Below are 18,042 nucleotides of genomic sequence, written 5' to 3'. Positions count from 1 at the left end.
AAAGGTCTTGTCAGATTAAATCAAACAAAGGTCCCGTCAAATTATATCCAATGAGGGTTCTATCGGGTCAATTCAGACAAAGGTTCTATTGGATCAAGTCAGATAGAAGTTTTCTCAAATAGGGTACATTTGATTCTGTAAAGCTCATTTCGTTTGTTTAGGCACATGGCTGACAGTTTCACAACTGCCCTAAATTTATCAGTTCTCAAGGTCGTATCAGAATCATTCGTCACAACTGTTCATATCAAAGTGTTTCAAATCACGTACAATACGGTATTGTCCGCATAAGTTCAGGTATAGTTACATAAGTATGCAAGTGTTCACATCAGGAGGTACGTATCATAATCAGTATAGCAGTTCCCAAATAAGCCTAATATGCAAGAACATGGTGCACAGTAATACATTATACAAAGTTCCTCGGGCACACATAGTATGGGATTGTTACGCAAAAGTTCCAAATTAGTCACATTACCCAGTCAACTTTCTACCAATCAAAATATATGGTTACAACATTCTGAGTGCTTTCTGGGATGAGTGTGATTACTCCATCCTGAGTAGCAATTCCTACCACTAGTACGGATTTAGCCAAGGCAGAGGATTCATTCACGTTTCGTTCAATCCGGGGACAGTTCCTTGCCGTATAGTCCATTTTACCATATCTATAACGAGCCCTAGAAGTCTGATAACAAACTCCTCGGTGTTTCTCACACTGGTGGTGGCAAAGGTTCTTGCCGTAGCGGCAACTGACACCGCTGTCTCAAGATCTCTGCCAATTCTTGTACTACTCTTTCCGGACTATCAAGTCGGGCTGTGGAAGAACCTTCCAACCCGTATGCCCTTAATTTGCCCATACTCTACACAAATTCTTATCAAACTTTACCAAATACTGGGATGCCCAATACGAAATTTAAACACAAAATCACATGAGTACATTCGCACATAGGCACATTGTTATATTCTCCTTTCACATATCGTACGCAATTAATCACTTACGTAACAGATAATTTCATATTTATCAAATATCGCATGCTGAACAATTACTAAGTAACTATATACTCAAATCATGTTCATGTTTCACATAGACACCCGTAAGCAGAATTGAATGCACATAGACAACTTTTCATGATGTGCATTATAACAAAACAAACTTATTGTACACATTAGTGTAACAATTTATATCTCATATTCAAATCATGTGTGGTACTTCTTTTAGCGTGACATATCATGTTGGTCAAGCATATCAACATATCTCATACATAGGCCACGGTATTATTTCCCCCGGGTGAGGGCCTGTGCCACGGTATTATTTCCCCCGGGCTAGGGCTTCATGACCATAAGTCACAGTATTATGTCCCTTGGGCGAGGGCCTCCGCTAAGGATACCACAATTATGTTTCAGGAAAATTTGGACAATCATTCGTACAAAACATAGCATTCCAGGGTACTTGTCATTTCATATCATTAACAAATATTTAAAGTTAAACATAGCTTTACGGAGTTCTTATTCACCGTCTGATTAAACTTGCATTATACAATATACAAAAGATTCTACAAATATGCATATACTAGAGAGCATATATGTAACCAAACAGTTTGCAATGCAAGTACAACACAACTTATAGCACATAATTGCCCAAATCAAAACACTTAAGCATATTTTCGATGCTTTCGAATTCATACTTATCACATGAATGCATCCTAGATCTTTTCTAGACGCTTATTGCTCTTTTGGACAAGTGCGTGAGTTATTAACTCGTGCTCTGATACCACTCTGTCACGACCCGAACCCGCCCCCATGGGTTAAGGACGTAACCGGCCAGTAATCCTAAGATTACCTACGGCCTCAAACCAAAACAGACCTAACACATCAGAGTAAGGGGCCAAAAGGGAAGCAAAATTTAAATCTTTGTCCATAGAGCCGTGCTTATATGCACATCATAACATTCCATACAAGCTCATGTTAATAACTCACGACAGAAACATAGCGACATAGGTTCTGTATAGACAGGATCATCCAAAACTAAGTCAACCCATAAAAACTATAAGCAGACATATACAAAACTTCGCTAACCTGACAAAATGTAATTACATAATAAAAGGCGAAGACGGGTCTCATGCGTGAGACACGAGGGCTGACTCTCTCAAAACCTTAGTTGTTCTAAGCAGACTTCACTGGAGTTGGGTTTACGCTTCTCTCGGCTCACCTACAAGACACATGAATGAGCGTGAGCGATAGCCCAGTGAATAATATCAAATATGACAGTTACATAACGATGTATAGAACAACATGCTCCAAACGGCCTTGGGCCCAATACATACTTCTATTCCACAAATATATATATATATATAACTATACAAAATTCAAATCAAGTGTCTGTAGTTCCAAACATTCTGGCCTTTGGCCCATTCAGATTTCCATTCATATCAAAACGGCCTTCGGCCCGTTCATTTACGTCAAAACGGCCTTCGGCCCATACATTCATGTCAAAACGACCTTAGGTCCATTCGTATATGTCAAAACGACCTTCGGTCCACTCATTTCTATCAAAACGACCTTCGGTCCATTCATTTCTATCCAAACGACCTTCGGTCCATTCATTCATTTCAAAATGGCCTCCGGCCCAATCGATTACGACAAAACGGCTTTCAGCCCAATCATTTATGTCAAAACGACCTTCGGCCTACTCGTTCATGTCAAAACGACCTTCGGCCTACTCGTTCATGTCAAAACGGCCTTTGGCCCATTCATTTACATCAGAACGACCTTTGGTCCATTCATTTACATCGAAACGACCTTTGGTCCATCCACTTCAAAACGGCCCATTCGTTTATATCAAAACGATCTCGGGTCCATTCATGTTTATCAAAACGACCTTGGGTCCACTTATGCTTATTTATATCAGACTTACGTCCATAATCCCAATTAGCAATTCATAAAGCTTATAAGGGAATAGACAATTGGACATTCACAAGCATTCAAATATCGATATTACTCACAGTGATCGGCTTGTGGATTCGCCCTGGAGCTTGACCCTACACATTTCATGAACACAAAAGGGGTCATTAACAATTCAATCCGTTCCTTAATTCACATATTCCTCTTTAGGCTTTATTATTATCTCATTAACTCATTTACAACGCTTAACATATGCCTAAGAGTGCTTGCAAGTGAAAGAGAACGGAAAACAGAACACAAAATGCAAAAACAGAATTTCAGAAAATAGGGTCCCCGCTCGAGCGTGGACTTCCCCGCTCGAGCAGACCCTTAAGTCTACAAAAGTACTGGTTGCCTTCTATTCCAGCTCGAGCGTGAACTCAGCCGCTCGAGCGGACTGCCTGTCTACATAACTCCCCGCTCGAGCGTCAACTTCCCCGCTCGAGCGGACCCTTAAGTCTGCAGAAAATGTTGGGAGCTCGATTTCTCCGCTCGAGCGTCACTTCACCCGCTCGAGCGGACGTCGAAAATCTGGGAATCCCAGGTTGAGTTCTTGAGCTCCATTCCGACTTTTAATCAACAAATCATGCATGTTGTAGCTCAAATATCACATATAAGTATACTAACAAGGTATAAACACCAAAACACATTATTATGGAGCTCAATCTCAAGGATTAAACACTTGCATGTTTCAAATTGGCACCAAACTCCATTCTATCATACATATTCATGCATTCAAAGCTCCCATCTTCAATTATTCAAACATGCATGCCCATTTTGACTTCATTTTCATTTCAAATAATGCAATTAGTGCTCATTCCCATAAGACTCAACAAAGACATGCTTGCATGTGGGATTACACTACCAATCTTTCACAATTTCACAAATTACATGCTAGATTTTGTGATTCCATAGGAGTTCTTTACATGCATGCGCATATCAAGCCTCAATTTCAATAAAACCAACTTAAATCCTCCTCTTGATCACAAACAACCCTTGAACACACAAGATTACACATTAAACTCATGAATTCAAGAATCAATGCTTACCTAGAGGCTCAATTCTTCCAATTTATGGCCAAGTCTAGAGTTGTCTTCAAGACTTCCAAGATTCAAGAGCAAAACTTTGATTTCCTCCCCTCTCTCTCTCTAATTCGGGTCTCTCTCTCACTCTCAAGTGTCTAACTCAGATTTTTAGTTTTGAGAGAGCTAAAGGAGAGTGCAATGCAAATATACAACAAGCCCCACTAACAAATATTTTAATATAAAATAATGGGGTACTTAATTTATCAATTTAATCAACTTAATCTGACCCGAATCAATTTCTAATTAAATTTCACTGTAGGCTCTAAAAATTATGCCAACCACAATGGCGTAATCGATTTCGGGTTCTGTGGCCAATAAGGCCTTCAATTTAATTCCCGAAGCGGTAAAATCAAACAGATATTCCTACGGTGAACAGATAGAAATTCAAAATCACATATTTTCACATAATGGCATACAAAACCAGGCTAAACACATAACCATAAACAACTTAAGGACCAATTAGCATAATACAGAACAGGGATGTCACATAAACTTTGCAACATAGGTCAGTGCTAGTTTTGTTCATTGCTTTATCAATCTCACTGCTGCTAATTGATTTTGCTGGATGTTCAACTCCCCTTTTCAGCTTGAATATGGTTGTTGAATATTCTGTTTGGTGGTTTCTTTGCTGGTTCGTTGTTGCTTTCTTTTTTGGGGGTGGTGGTTTTGGTCTCTGCATAGCTTGGTAGGTCCTGGGGCATTCCCCTTGTATTCTTCTTGTATATTTTCCTGTTTTATTTATGTCTTATTCACCCAAAAAAAAAAAAAGAAGTTAAACTATTATCTTTAAGCTACAATTACTCTCCCTTAGAGGCTAAGCAAGATTTGTTTGAGCTTAACTGGGCAAATTAAGCTGATGAAACAATTAGTGGCCTAAGTTAAATAGTTCCTAGAACAAAAGAGAGAAGGCTGGAGAACGATAGAGAAGGTTAGAGAGAAACTTTATTCATGAAAACTAGAAGAGAAAGTTAGAGAAACAAGTGAAATACATTCCCACAATCAACTTTCTGTAACAACCACACAATGGCCTCCAACTCTGTATTATGTAGTAGAGTGTCTTGACATCGTCGAAATCAAGCTCTCCGTTTTTGTTCTTGTTGATTTCTTCAAAAAATCGGGATTGTTCATGGCTACATACCCATCTTCTCCCATGAATCCTGGAAACTTGGCCAGGCTTACTTTTCCTTCTCCGTTATCATCCATTTTCATAAAAAAACTCCATCGCCAATTTCCAAACCTTTTTGGGCATGGCCTTTTAGTAGACATGTCCAGTCTCTCATATCTCCTCCATCGAATGGTCTAGTATCTCCTCCATTCAATGGTTTTTATTTTGTATGTACAGTGTTGTGAATGTTTTTCCACAAAAAAAAAAAAAAAAAAAAAAACATCATTTGCAAAAACAAATTTTTATAGCAAGTAAGATCAATATCATATTAATTAAGGGGTTACTACACCCAGTGGTGTGAGAAATAAAAAATAAATAAATATACGAAAAAAATTATAATTATAATTATTAATATATACAATATTATTTATTTATTTGTAGTTATTTTTCTAAATTCTCACTGATGTGATATTTCCCCTTCAATTAATTAAGCTGGGCATTTTAAAATCACTTTTTACATTCTCTCTCTCTCTCTCTCTCTCTCTCTCTCTCTCTCTCTCTCTCTCGTACTTTCTAAAAAGCCATTTTGAGAGTTCCTCTCTCTAGAAACTCCCTTCTCTCTAGGGTTTGATCTAGTTAGAGTGTTTCCTTTTCCTTCGGTCTTTGTAAGAGTTGGGTTGATCGTCGAGGGCTACATATTGATCCGAGAATATTGAGTTTTGGAGCATGTTAAGTTTCTTCACCTTCTTTCCTTGAGCTCCGAATTTGAGGTAGGGATTCCTACTCACTCTTATGGTCTTTGACCTAGATTTTGGCTGTTTTGATAAAGTGTTGAAGTTGGGTAAATTTTGGGACTTAGGGTTTCAAAATGTTAAAAGAGGATTTGTTATTTTGAGTCTAAAATATGTATTGTGGGTTCAAAATAATGATATCGTTATTGGTTGTTGATATTTAGACCATTGGCTCGATATTTGGAAATCGGGTGGAAAACCCTAATTTTGGGAAAATTGTGACTTTATGGAATTGGGTTGGAAATAATGAAATTGGTTCATTATATGGTTGAATAGTGGAGTTAGATTTATTAATCGCCTACTTTTGAAAGCATTGATATTTTATCTGTTGGAGCTTTTATTATCTGTTTAGAAATAATTGCTTGGGCTACCGATGGAGGGTAGTTTTGATTGTTATAGACAATGCATGATGATTAGGCAAATTAAAACTAATCAATTGGATATGTCATAGAGTATGACGGTTGATAGAATACATTAACATTATGTATTGATTGATTGTGTATATGACCTTGGTGTATATACGTTATGTGTGTGTGGGAGGAGATAGGGGATGGACCTCTAAACCGGATGTTGTTTGGGAGGAGATAGGGGATGGACTCCACTGATACAGCTCATATGCTTATCTTTGGAAGTGTTGATATAGGTCATATGCATATCTGTTGAAATGTGAATACAGCTTGTATGCTTATCGGTTGAGGTGTTGATACAACTAGTATGTTTATCTATTGTAAAATGGGAAGTGTTTAATATGAGTCATTGTCTCATATAAGTGGTTGGCCAGGTTCTGAGCCGTTGATGTAAATTGTGAAATTGATAAGAAATGGAAATTGAAATGAAATGGAAATGGGTTATAAACTGGTTTATGGAATTTGAACATTTACCAATTACTAATGTCTTAGTCATTCCTCATACTGTGTTTAGCATATCTCTACTGGGCGTTGGCTCACCCTTTATGGGACATTATTTTCAGGTGCAGGTAGTATGCCTCCTCCAAGGACATAGCTTGGATGACGATGAGAGTTGAAGACTCTTTTGGTTTATTTTGTTTGTATTACATGTATATCAAGCCAAGGGCTTATTTTGTATAGAGTTAGTACTCTTCTTTTGTGTAACCAGGTGTTGACTTGGAAAGCTGTAAGCCCATAGGGCACTTGCTTTTGTTGTTAACATGTAATACTATGTAAGAATTACTCTGATGAATAAAAATGGTTGGTTTCTTTTATATTAATGCATGTTTAAAGTGATGGGTTTTATGCATTATTTTGAGGGCATTACAACTTAGTATCAGAGCGTACCGGGTTCGAATACTTTGGGTACGTGGGAAGTGATTAGGATCACAATAGGTTTGTCTCGCTTGATAGAGACTTAGATGTAGTGTCATACGCTATGCGCTTAATTGATAACATGCTTATGTGACTATGTGGGTATGGAATGTAGTTTCTAGGATGTTGATTGGATCCATGGGTTTCTGGGAGTCTGGTTGGAAAAGCACTTGATCAATGCTGTTTCTAACCGGAACTCTAGTAACGCCTCGGGATTATTATTATTATCCGGAAATGAAATTCGTAAGTGCTTATATGTTTATGTGCTTACGTGGAGTGAATTACAGTTGTCCATGTTCTAGGACGCGAGTGTTTAGTTTTGGCACATTTATGAATGTGCTAACGTTCTTCATTACCCTTATTAGGATGTCAGGACGAGGATGTGGTAGACGAGGCAGACATGGTAGGCAGGAGATGCCTTTACCGAATGATATTCCGGCACATCAGGAGGGGGTTGGCCAGCCAATGTGGCCGAGCCAGCAGGTCAGGAGGCTATATGGGTGCTTTAGCCCGATGCTTTGAGGGAGTCTGTGGGTATTTTCCGAGCTAAGAATCCGGTCCAATCCGGACGAGTTTGTTGGGAATCCGAAGAAGCCACTTAAGGCTGACGAGTGGTTGGAACAGATGGAGAAAACGTTCGAGATGCTTGGCATCGAGGACGGGGCTTTAAAGGTGACCTTGGCACCAGCTGAAGGGAGATGCGGGTCAATGGTGGAAGTACAAGAAGGGCAGTGTTGGTGGTGCATGGGAGGCGTTTGTGAATGCTTTCCAGAAGAAGTTTTTATCTTCAGCTGCTAGGGAGAAGCTGAGAGAGCAGTTTTGTCAGCTTAAACAGCAGGGCTTGTCAGTGGCCGAGTTTGAGGCTACTTTTACTAGTTTGCCCAGGTTTGCACCTGAACTTGTGGCGTCCGAGGAACGCCATTGTTTTGAGTTTGAGCAAAAGTTGAGGCGTGGACTCAAGTTGAGGGTTGGAGGGTCCTTTATTCGAGAGTACAGACGTTTGGTTAATGCTGCTGCTCATATAGAGATTATGATGCAGGAGGAAGACGAGGGGCAGAGAGGCTCCAAGAGGAGCCAAGATGGTCAGGGTGACGGCAGGAGACAGAGGGGTTCTAACCCTCAGCAGTCTCAGGGTGGTTTGGCTAGATCGACCTTTCCAGTGCCTAGTGCGGGCTCTGGGAGAGGTAGTCAGGGAGGCCTGACTTGTTTTGCGTATGGCCAGCTAGGTCACAAGTCTTCGATTTGCCCGCAGAAGGGAGGGGGGTCAGCGAGCTGCTTCGTCTTCAGCTAGACCTCAGGGCCAGAATCAGGGCAGGGGCCAGCCTGTCTTGCTATCAGTGTGGTCAGCCTGGGCACCTGAAGAGGTTTTGCCCACAGTTGAGTGCCACTTCAGGAGCGTCTGGTTCTAGGCAGACGTAGAGTTATCAGCCAGCTCAGTTTGTGTAGGCTTCGAGGGCCAATCCGGGGGCTTCGTCATCCCAGTCAGTGCAGCAGTCTTTTGCTCATAGAGGTGAGCAGGTAGATCAGGGGCCTACAGGGCGCGTGTATGTTGTTACCGCGCAGGATCTTGTACCTGCTCCGTCAGTTGTGAGAGGTACCTTCTTGTTTTACAACTCGGTTGCTAGTGTATTAATTGATACGGGTGCATCTCATTCTTTTGTATCTGCTGCATTTGCATCTGTTTTGGAATTGGAGTTGGCATAGTTAGCATCTCCTATATGTGTAGTATCGCCTGTTGGTGGTGAGTTGGTCTTGAAACAAGGTGTTAGAGGTTGTGATATAGAGGTTGCCGACCATAGGCTTCCCTTATCCCTCCAACAATTCCACGCGGATCGTATAGTAAACATACCATCAATAGTCAAGTCCCAAACAGGTCTATCCTGGGTATCCCTACAAGGCATTAATGAAGGAGGAGTGGAGGAGATCCACTCCTTAATTTCCCAGGAATTCTCAATAGGCCACTTCCAACCATTATTAGAGATAATAGCACTGAGTTTTGAGTCAAGACGAAGGCCCGTATCATACAAAATCCTATGCCCAAATCTATCCCATAAAGAGCCAATGGGGTGCCAATTATCAAACCACAAAAACACCTTCTCCCTATTGCCAATCCTGAACTTAATATGGGGAAAGATATTCTTTCTAAGAGACAAAATTTTCCTCCAGACCCATGAGGGGTCACTAGGCATTTTAACATGCCAAAAACTCTTGCCTTTGAGTAAGTAGGACTTAACCCATTGGGTGCACATAGACCCTTCACCCATATTAATTTAATTTAATTTAAGTAATTAAAGGCGGTACGATGCATGAGAATTTATTTTTAAAATGAAAAATTGATAATGTGTATAAAATTTTAATAATTGAAAGCCAAAATACAAACAAATTTGCTAGTGGTTGAGGAAAATTTTTGTCATTATGTGTGATTCTATATAAAATGCTCATATAAACAATTTTTTTCAAAGTTAAATAAATAAATAAATAAATAAATTGTATTCTCAACCTAAAATCAAATCCTTATTTTTGTTAATCAAATTTATCAAAAATCATGAATTTCACTTGTATCAAAATATTTTTTCCTGAAAAAAAAAACAACAAAAAATTCTATAATATACAAGTTATGACTTGGTTATAATTCATGGTGTATTATAATATAATGTGTTACAAAAAAATGATATTAATTTTAATTTAAATTATTTATTTATTTTAATCTAATTATTTATTTATTTAGATTAATATAATTATTTATTTATTTATTTTAAAATGATACAATTTTTTTGCTATTCACCCAAAAAAAAAAATTATTTATTTTAATCTTAACCTTATCGTTCTATAAAAGTATCATTTGAATACTTATATATAATAAATTTAGTTAAATTGATAATTTTAGTTCTTTTTTTTTGGGCGGGTGAATAAGAAATAAAATAGAACAAAAAATTTATACGAATACAAGGGGCATTCCCTAGGCCCTACCACTAACTACAACTGAGATGCCACAAGAGCAACACAAGACCAATAAACAGCAGCCACCTAACTAAAAAGCTAGCCTACAACAAAATCAAGGACCTCGAGCAGCCATTCCAGACCGGACAGAACATAATATTTGTTCAAGAGCCATGTCCCAAAAATGGATAAGGGACTTGCACAAACACTATACCAGCACTGCACGGGAATGGTCTTAATTAGCACAAAAACCAGCGTGAAAGCTAAAGATCCAGCCCAATTAATCAACTCAAATACATCCAAAATTAAGAAATAAAAGCAACCCAGAAAAGGGACATTTTTACAGTAGACAAAAATCACCAACAAACCAACAAGATCTATATACAACCATAATGTAAAACAACTTGTTAACCCACGCAAATGTCTTGACAAGGCGCAACTAACTGCCATCGCCGAAGAGCATCTCCAAGCAGACTACAGCTGCCAAGAAGGGCGCAGATTGTAGCCACCTCCACTGCACCCATCAAAGATCATATAATCTCGTAGATAATTTGGCAAGGCGCAGTTACAGCCATCGTTGAAGAAATATCCAAGACATTGCTTCGTCTCCCGGAAGGGCGCAGATTGTAGCCATGACCTCTCCATCTTTACTTGGTACGGTGAACTTGAACCATATCCAGCCACATGTAAAAACTTAGACTGTATATTATATCAAATAGGAGCAGAAAAAGAACATGCATTATATAGGATCTCACAACACTCGGCCCACAATCAAATATGTCTCTCATCTCCATATAGTGTCTCACATCACTTAACCCACAACTCACAAATTAGACACAAACAGGAATAGTAGCAGAATTTTGAGAACATCCCTGTCCTGCAAAAGAGAAAAGAGATAACATATATAAAGAAAGTAAAGCCTCTCTATCTCTAGAATCTAGAGAGAGAAAACTCCCCCCCAAGTGAAATGATGTACTGTTCCGATTTTCTTTCTCACCTATGAGGGAGAAATTGATCCTGTGTGAGTTTATTGAGGTTACACCTTGATTACCAGTCCGACTACTTTTGTTTTCGGCTGGTTTTGTTTATTTATAGAGTGAATTTGTTGGTTTCTGTTTCAGCCATTTGGTTGCAATCTCTGGCTGGTGTTTTTGTATAACCCGTGGTTTTCCGAGTCGACGTGGATGGTGTTACAAGTTGGGTCATTGGAGGTTTGTAGCTCCGATGACTAGATTGTGCACTGTATCTCCGTTGTTTCTGGAGTGGTTGGGTGTTATTGCTCGACTATGGCTGAAATGTGCACGCTCAAGGTAGAGAAAGAAGACAAGGTCAGTTTCTATGTGTAAAATGCTGGTCGGTGCCGACGTTTCTGTGTTGGCGGGGTTACGGTCGTTCAGTTGCTACCGATCATCGGCTGGTCTGCAACGTTTGAGTATGGCTATCGCCGATTATTGTGGTCAGTGTATCAATCCGATGATGAGGATTTGGAGTGAAGGGCACACTGCCATGGGCTTTGAGGCTTGTGATCTACCAAGGAAGGGATTGGGGGATGCGATGTTTGATCTCAGGTTATTTTTGGCAATGTATTGGTTTGTTGCTGTGGGGCTACCGTTGTCGCTTCGACTCACAAGACTGTTGCCTATGGTTATTGATCGTGCTAGCTTCATGTGACTTTGTCGGGATTTCTCATGGGGTAGATTTTTTCCTCTGTCATGGCTTTTGTTGAGTGGCTAGGATGTCACGGCTGTGAGGAGTAGGAAGCTTACTGGATTTCATGTGTTGATCTGCGGTAGAGACTGGGGGCGAATGGGGTTGGTTATCATTTTTGATCTGTCTTGAGGGTTATTGCTTTGTGAGTATGCTTGTTGTGGTTTTTAAGTTTTATGGTGTTTGTGGTGTTTGTTTGTATCTTTGCCTATATATCCATCCCAAGTTTCCATCTATTATTTCTGATGGTAGGGATTACTTGGGGACAAAAGGATATATGGGCAAAGTTGGGTTATTTTATTTTCTGTTGTTCTTGTGCTTCTCCCCCTATCTTAAGGGGGTGCAGTGGTAGTTTATGTTGGTTGTGTATTCATTTAATTATTTGTTGTTGGGTGTGCCTGGGGTATGCCCCTTGTAGACTTGTAAATTTCATTGTCTTTATTTTATGACTTACTTACCAAAAAAAAAAACGAAGGTCAAACAAATTACCTTGTCTTCAACTTCCTAACCCTCAGTGGAAAAAGATTGTTGAGACTAATGCTTTTAAACACGGATTTGGTGGGATTTTAAAACAAATTAATCCTACTACTTCAACAGAAGAACTTTTACGTTTTCACTCCAGTAGTTGGAAAGGAGTAGCTTTAAATTATCCAACTATTAAACCAGAATGTTTAGCAATTGTTAAATGTGTTTTACAATTCCAAGATGATCTTCTCAATCAACATTTTTTAATAAGAGTTGATTGTTCAGCAGCTAAACAGATTTTCAAAAAAAGATGTTTTAAATTTAGCATCAAAACAGATATTTGCAACTTGGCAGGGTGTTTTACCAGTATTTGACTTTGATATTGAATATATCAAAGGTGAACAAAATTCTTTACCTGATTTTCTAACCTGTGAATATTTTACAGGGCCAAACTCCTATTTCAGCATGACCAGCAAAGGTCGCGGTAGGGGTTCTAACCCCTATCATAAAAAATTTCCAAGGCTTAATGCCTCTACCAGTAAAGGTAAATCCAATCAATCGGCTAATGATATTACCACCATCTTTTCTTCTTTTTTTGTTTTTTTAATGTTATGCTAGATGAATTTTTTTGTTTAAAAATTATATTTGTGTACCATTTTCTGTCATCTATGAAGCATGGACACGGACACGTATATGGACATGGGACATGACAATTTCTAAAAAATGGGGACACGAACACGGTAGAGGACATGGCAAATTTTTTAATTTTTTTATAAATATTTTTATTTTAATACACATTAATTATTTTATTTATCTATTATATTTTTTAAATAATGTGTTATTGTTAATTTATTTTTTTGTTTCTAATTGATATATATATTATAAATAAAAAAAATAAAAAATAAGGAATAATAAAATATGTTAAAATAAATAAAATGAAAAATTAGATATTTTATCTTATAATTTTTTTTATTATATATGATTCAATTAGATTTCCTTCAAATAATTGGATGATTTATTTTATTTATTATATGTTAAAAAAGTTAAGAAATAATAATTTACAACAATTATAATTATATATGATATTTTAAGAAATAACAATTAGACATATATACAGTTTTACATACTGATGCTTATGTTGCATTCTTAGGAAACTCTTAACTAGATTTACCCTATAATTACAATCGAGCGCGCGCGAGAGAGAGAGAGAAAGAAAGACTTAGAGAGAGAGAGAGAGAGAGAGAGCGAGAGAGAGAGAAAGAGAGAGAGGCTTACCTTCGAAGTCTTCAATCGACTGGATAGATGGGGGTCTTCGATCGACTGGATTGACTATCACCGATAAACGATTAGTTCAATGGATTGACTGGATCGACTGTCACTGCTGACTAGATCGACTGTATAGATGAGTGGATGGGGTACACAATTTCATGCATTGTTGTTTTTTTTTTACTTTTTAAATATTACACTTTGACCCCAAATAAATATAACAAAATTAAAAATGAGCCTCGTTGTGTCCTATGCCGTGTCCCGATATGGACACGAGTGTCCCCGCCGTGTTCCCTACAAAAAAATAATTAAATTAAAGGGACACGCCATTTGGCGTGTCCTTGACGTGTCCCTCTGTCCCCGACATGTTCGCATGTCGGACACCTCCATGGCACCGATTTTGAAATGTCCATGTTTCATAGTCCGTCATCATAGCCTTTCGTGTTTCTACATATATTTAAAGAACTAAGAATACTTTAATGAAATTTCGATGTAGAGAAAAGTTGTTTGTTCCAAACTTCAAACCTTACATTTCATTCATTAGAGACGAAAATCGAACTACTAAAACAATTGTCACTTGGAATGATAAAGCTTCTGATAAAGAGAAGAATGAGTGTCAACTAGTGACTTCTCAGAAAATTCTCTTTCTTAGAGGCTAAGCAAGATTAGTTTGAGTTAAACTATGGCCACTTAAGCTAATGAAACAATTGGTGGCGTAAGCTAATTAACTTATAAAACAAAATAGAGAGGGATGGAGAACGACGGAGAAAGAGAGAAACATTTTGCTCAACCATGCTAGTCACCCATCCATTTTCCTTGGTGACTTTAATGCTGTTAGATTCTCTCATGAGAAAATGGGGGGAAAGGACATGTGGAGTCAAGCTAATGAGTTGTTTAATAGACTAGTCTTGGAGTCTGAGTTGGATGATCTTTGTTACAAGGGGTGTCAATTTACTTGGTCCAATAAGCGGGTGGGTGGGAATTTTATTACTTCAAAAATTGATAGAGTTCTTGCAAATGAGAGATGGTTGTCTGCTAACCCTAACTCCTATGCTCTCTTTCTTCCTCCGGGCGTATCTGATCATTCCCCAGTTGTTGTGCATCTTGGGGGGGAGGAGGCAAAATTCAAAAAGCCTTTTAAGTTTTTTGACTTTTGGGCTAATCACTCTAGTTTCCTCCCGAGCGTGCATGGTGTTTGGGTTAAATACATTAAGGGATCCCCTATGTTTAGGGTTTGTCAGAAGCTTAAAACCCTTAAGCCTATCCTAAGAGATCTGAACAAAAAAGAGTATAGTGAGATTTCCATCCGTGTTGGTGCTGCTAAGGATCAACTTCTTAATTCTCAAATTAAGCTTGATAAAGATCCGATGAATCTCCATCTTCAGGAAATGGAAAGGGCTGCTTACATTAAATATGTTGATCTCAGTAAAGCTGAGGAAAGTCTTGCCCATCAAAAATCTCGTGTCCAATGGCTTGGTTTAGGGGACAGGAATTCAAAGTTCTTCTTTCGAAATGTTAAGGGAAATGTGAATAAGGGGCGTATTCATAGTGTTGTGCTCCCGAATGGGGAGAGGGTGACTAATAGTGCTGAGATCCATAACTCTTTTGTGGACTACTTCACAAATTTGTTCGATAAGCCGTTTGTGGACAATTATAATGGGTCTGAGAGGATTAATGGTCTTATCACCAAGAGAGTTTCTGACACTCAGTATCATAGTCTTGCTAGGGATGTTACTGAAAAAGAAATCATTGATGCTTTCAGGTCTCTAAAACCCAACAAAGCCCCCGGCCCTGATGGCTATTCTGCGGGTTTTTTTCTGAAAGCCTGGGACATTGTGGGGAGAGAGGTTGTCCAAGCCATCAAATCTTTTTTCTCATCGGGAGAGCTTCTTCGGGAAATAAATAGCACCTCCATTGCTCTTATCCCGAAGATCCCAAATGCTGAAAAAGTGGGGGACTTTAGACCCATTTCTTGCTGTAATACTTTGTACAAGTGTATTTCTAAGATCATTGCTGATAGGATCAAATCTGTTCTGAATGATCTTATTGACCCTGTGCAATCAGCTTTTGTCCCCGGTAGGAGAATTGCTGACAATATCTTCCTTTCACAGGAACTTATGAGGGGGTATCATAAATTTTCTCAGTCTCCCAGGTGTGCTATGAAAGTGGACATCATGAAAGCATATGATAATGTTAGATGGGAGTTTGCATGGTTATTTTAGGGGGGAGAGAGGTTTGAGACAAGGTGACCCTATGTCCCCTTACCTCTTTTTTTTAGTAATGGAAATTCTCTCTAGAATTTTGGCTGAGAAGGCTTCGCATCCTGCATTTAAATTCCATTGGAGATGTGATCAACCTAAGATAGTTAACTTGTGCTTCACAGATGATTTAATGATCTTCTGTAAGGGGGATGTGTTCACTGTTCGGTCCATTAAGCTGGGGTTAGAAGAATTTAAGAGCCTGTCTGGGTTGTCACCTAGCCCTGCTAAGAGTCATATATTCTTTTCTGGTTGTGATAATGAGTTGAGGGATGAGATTCTTGGGGTTTGTCAATTCAGTGAAGGCAAGTTGCCTGTGAGATACCTGGGGGTCCCTTTAGTTTCCACGAAACTTAAAGCCTCTGATTGTGATCAACTTGTGGATCGGATAACTAAAAGGATTAAGAGCTGGACAAATAAGTGTCTTACTTATGCTGGCCGTGCTCAACTGATCCAATCTGTTTTGTTTTCGATGCAAGTGTACTGGACCTCTCTATTCATTCTCCCAAAGAAGGTTACTCGGTCTATCGAGCGTCTTTTTAGGGTTTTTTTTTGGTCGGGTTGTGAGATGAAAACTCATGGGGCTAAGGTTTCTTGGGATAGAATTTGCTCTCCCCGGAAGGAAGGGGGTCTGGGGTTTAAGTCCATTTCTGTGTGGAATAAAGCTGCTATTGCGAAACATGTTTGGTTCCTCCTCTCTGGGGGTGAGCAATCTATGTGGTGTAGCTGGGTTAAGTCTTATCTCCTCAAAGGTAGGAGTTTTTGGAGGGTTAGGGTGCCAAATGACCCCTCTTGGGTCTGGCGGAAAGTTCTCTCCCTTAGACCTATAATTTACCCCTTAATCAAGTATAAGGTGGGAGATGGATCTGGAGTTTTCTTCTGGTTTGACAATTGGCATCCAATAGGTTCTATTTGGGATAAGTTTGGGAGGCGTATTGTGTACGACACCGCCTTAAGCATAGATGCTAAGGTGAGTCAGATTGTGGAGGGAAAATCTTGGAGATGGCCATTTCCTTCTTCTTGGGAGATTATGGATCTCTTTAACAAAACTCCTTCAAATCTCCTCCCTACTGGTGGCCATGATAGTGTTAGTTGGTGTCCTGCTCATGATGGGGACTTCACCATCCAATCCACTTGGAATGCATTACGAACTCACTATGACCATGTGAATTGGTCACATTTAATTTGGGGCCCTCACAATATCCCTAAAGTGAGTTTTGTGGTTTGGATGGCGATCCTTGGCCGTCTTAACACTGGGGACAGGTTGCATCTGTTTGGTGTGACGCAATCTGCTGTGTGTGCATTTTGTCAGTACCATCATGAAGACCACAATCACCTTTTTTTTTAATGTCCATTTTCGGAAAGAGTGTGGTCTTGTATTAAAGGTAAAATAAATGTTGATTGGCCATCCCTCATGATTTGGTCCAGATTATTGCTAAATCTGTGAAAGGGAAATCCCTGGGGGCTATTATTACCAAGCTTGCCTTTACTTGTACTGTGTACCAGTTATGGGTTGCTAGGAATAATAGAGTGTTTAGTAAAGATATGGTCCCTGAAGAGGTGGTTATTAAGTGTATTGTAGATATGGTTAGGTTCAGGGTAATGCATATAACCAATTTGAAGACTAACCATAATGACAGCTGGTATCTTAGTTCATGGAAACTGCCTCGTACTATGCTGAAGCATGCTGCTGCTGATGTGAGGATTGAGAGTTCACTAAATGTGGGTTGAGTGAAGGTTAGCAAATAAATTGTGGGGTTTCCTAATGTTTGCTATTCATATAGGTGCTTGGATTCCTGGAAAGCTGATGGATGAGTGTACACCAACCAGTCTGAGGGTTGAGTTTCGTGTGAGGAATAAACACTCCATAACCCCCAACTTACTAGCCACATTGAGAGGAACTAACATGCTTATATATATCACTGTATCTTTTTCTTTTGCAGGTATATGGAGCTGTTTCCCGAGTGATGTGAGCATAGATATTTTGCAGGTATATGTGTGATGTTAACTGCTTCAGATTTCTGAGCTTTGCAAAGTCCTCTACTGTTGGTTACTTAATTCTGTTTGGTCCTTGCTGCATTACCGGGTCACATGTGCTGTCTTGTTTTTCCTGTGTTGCTGGCTGGATTTGCATGTGTTGATGGCTGTCTGCTTGTGTCGATGGCTGGA

This window comes from Camellia sinensis, chromosome 4, assembly GCF_055761805.1.
Source record: "Camellia sinensis isolate YWXY chromosome 4, ASM5576180v1, whole genome shotgun sequence".
In the NCBI taxonomy this organism is placed as follows: domain Eukaryota; kingdom Viridiplantae; phylum Streptophyta; class Magnoliopsida; order Ericales; family Theaceae; genus Camellia; species Camellia sinensis.
This window is presented reverse-complemented; position numbering follows the sequence as displayed.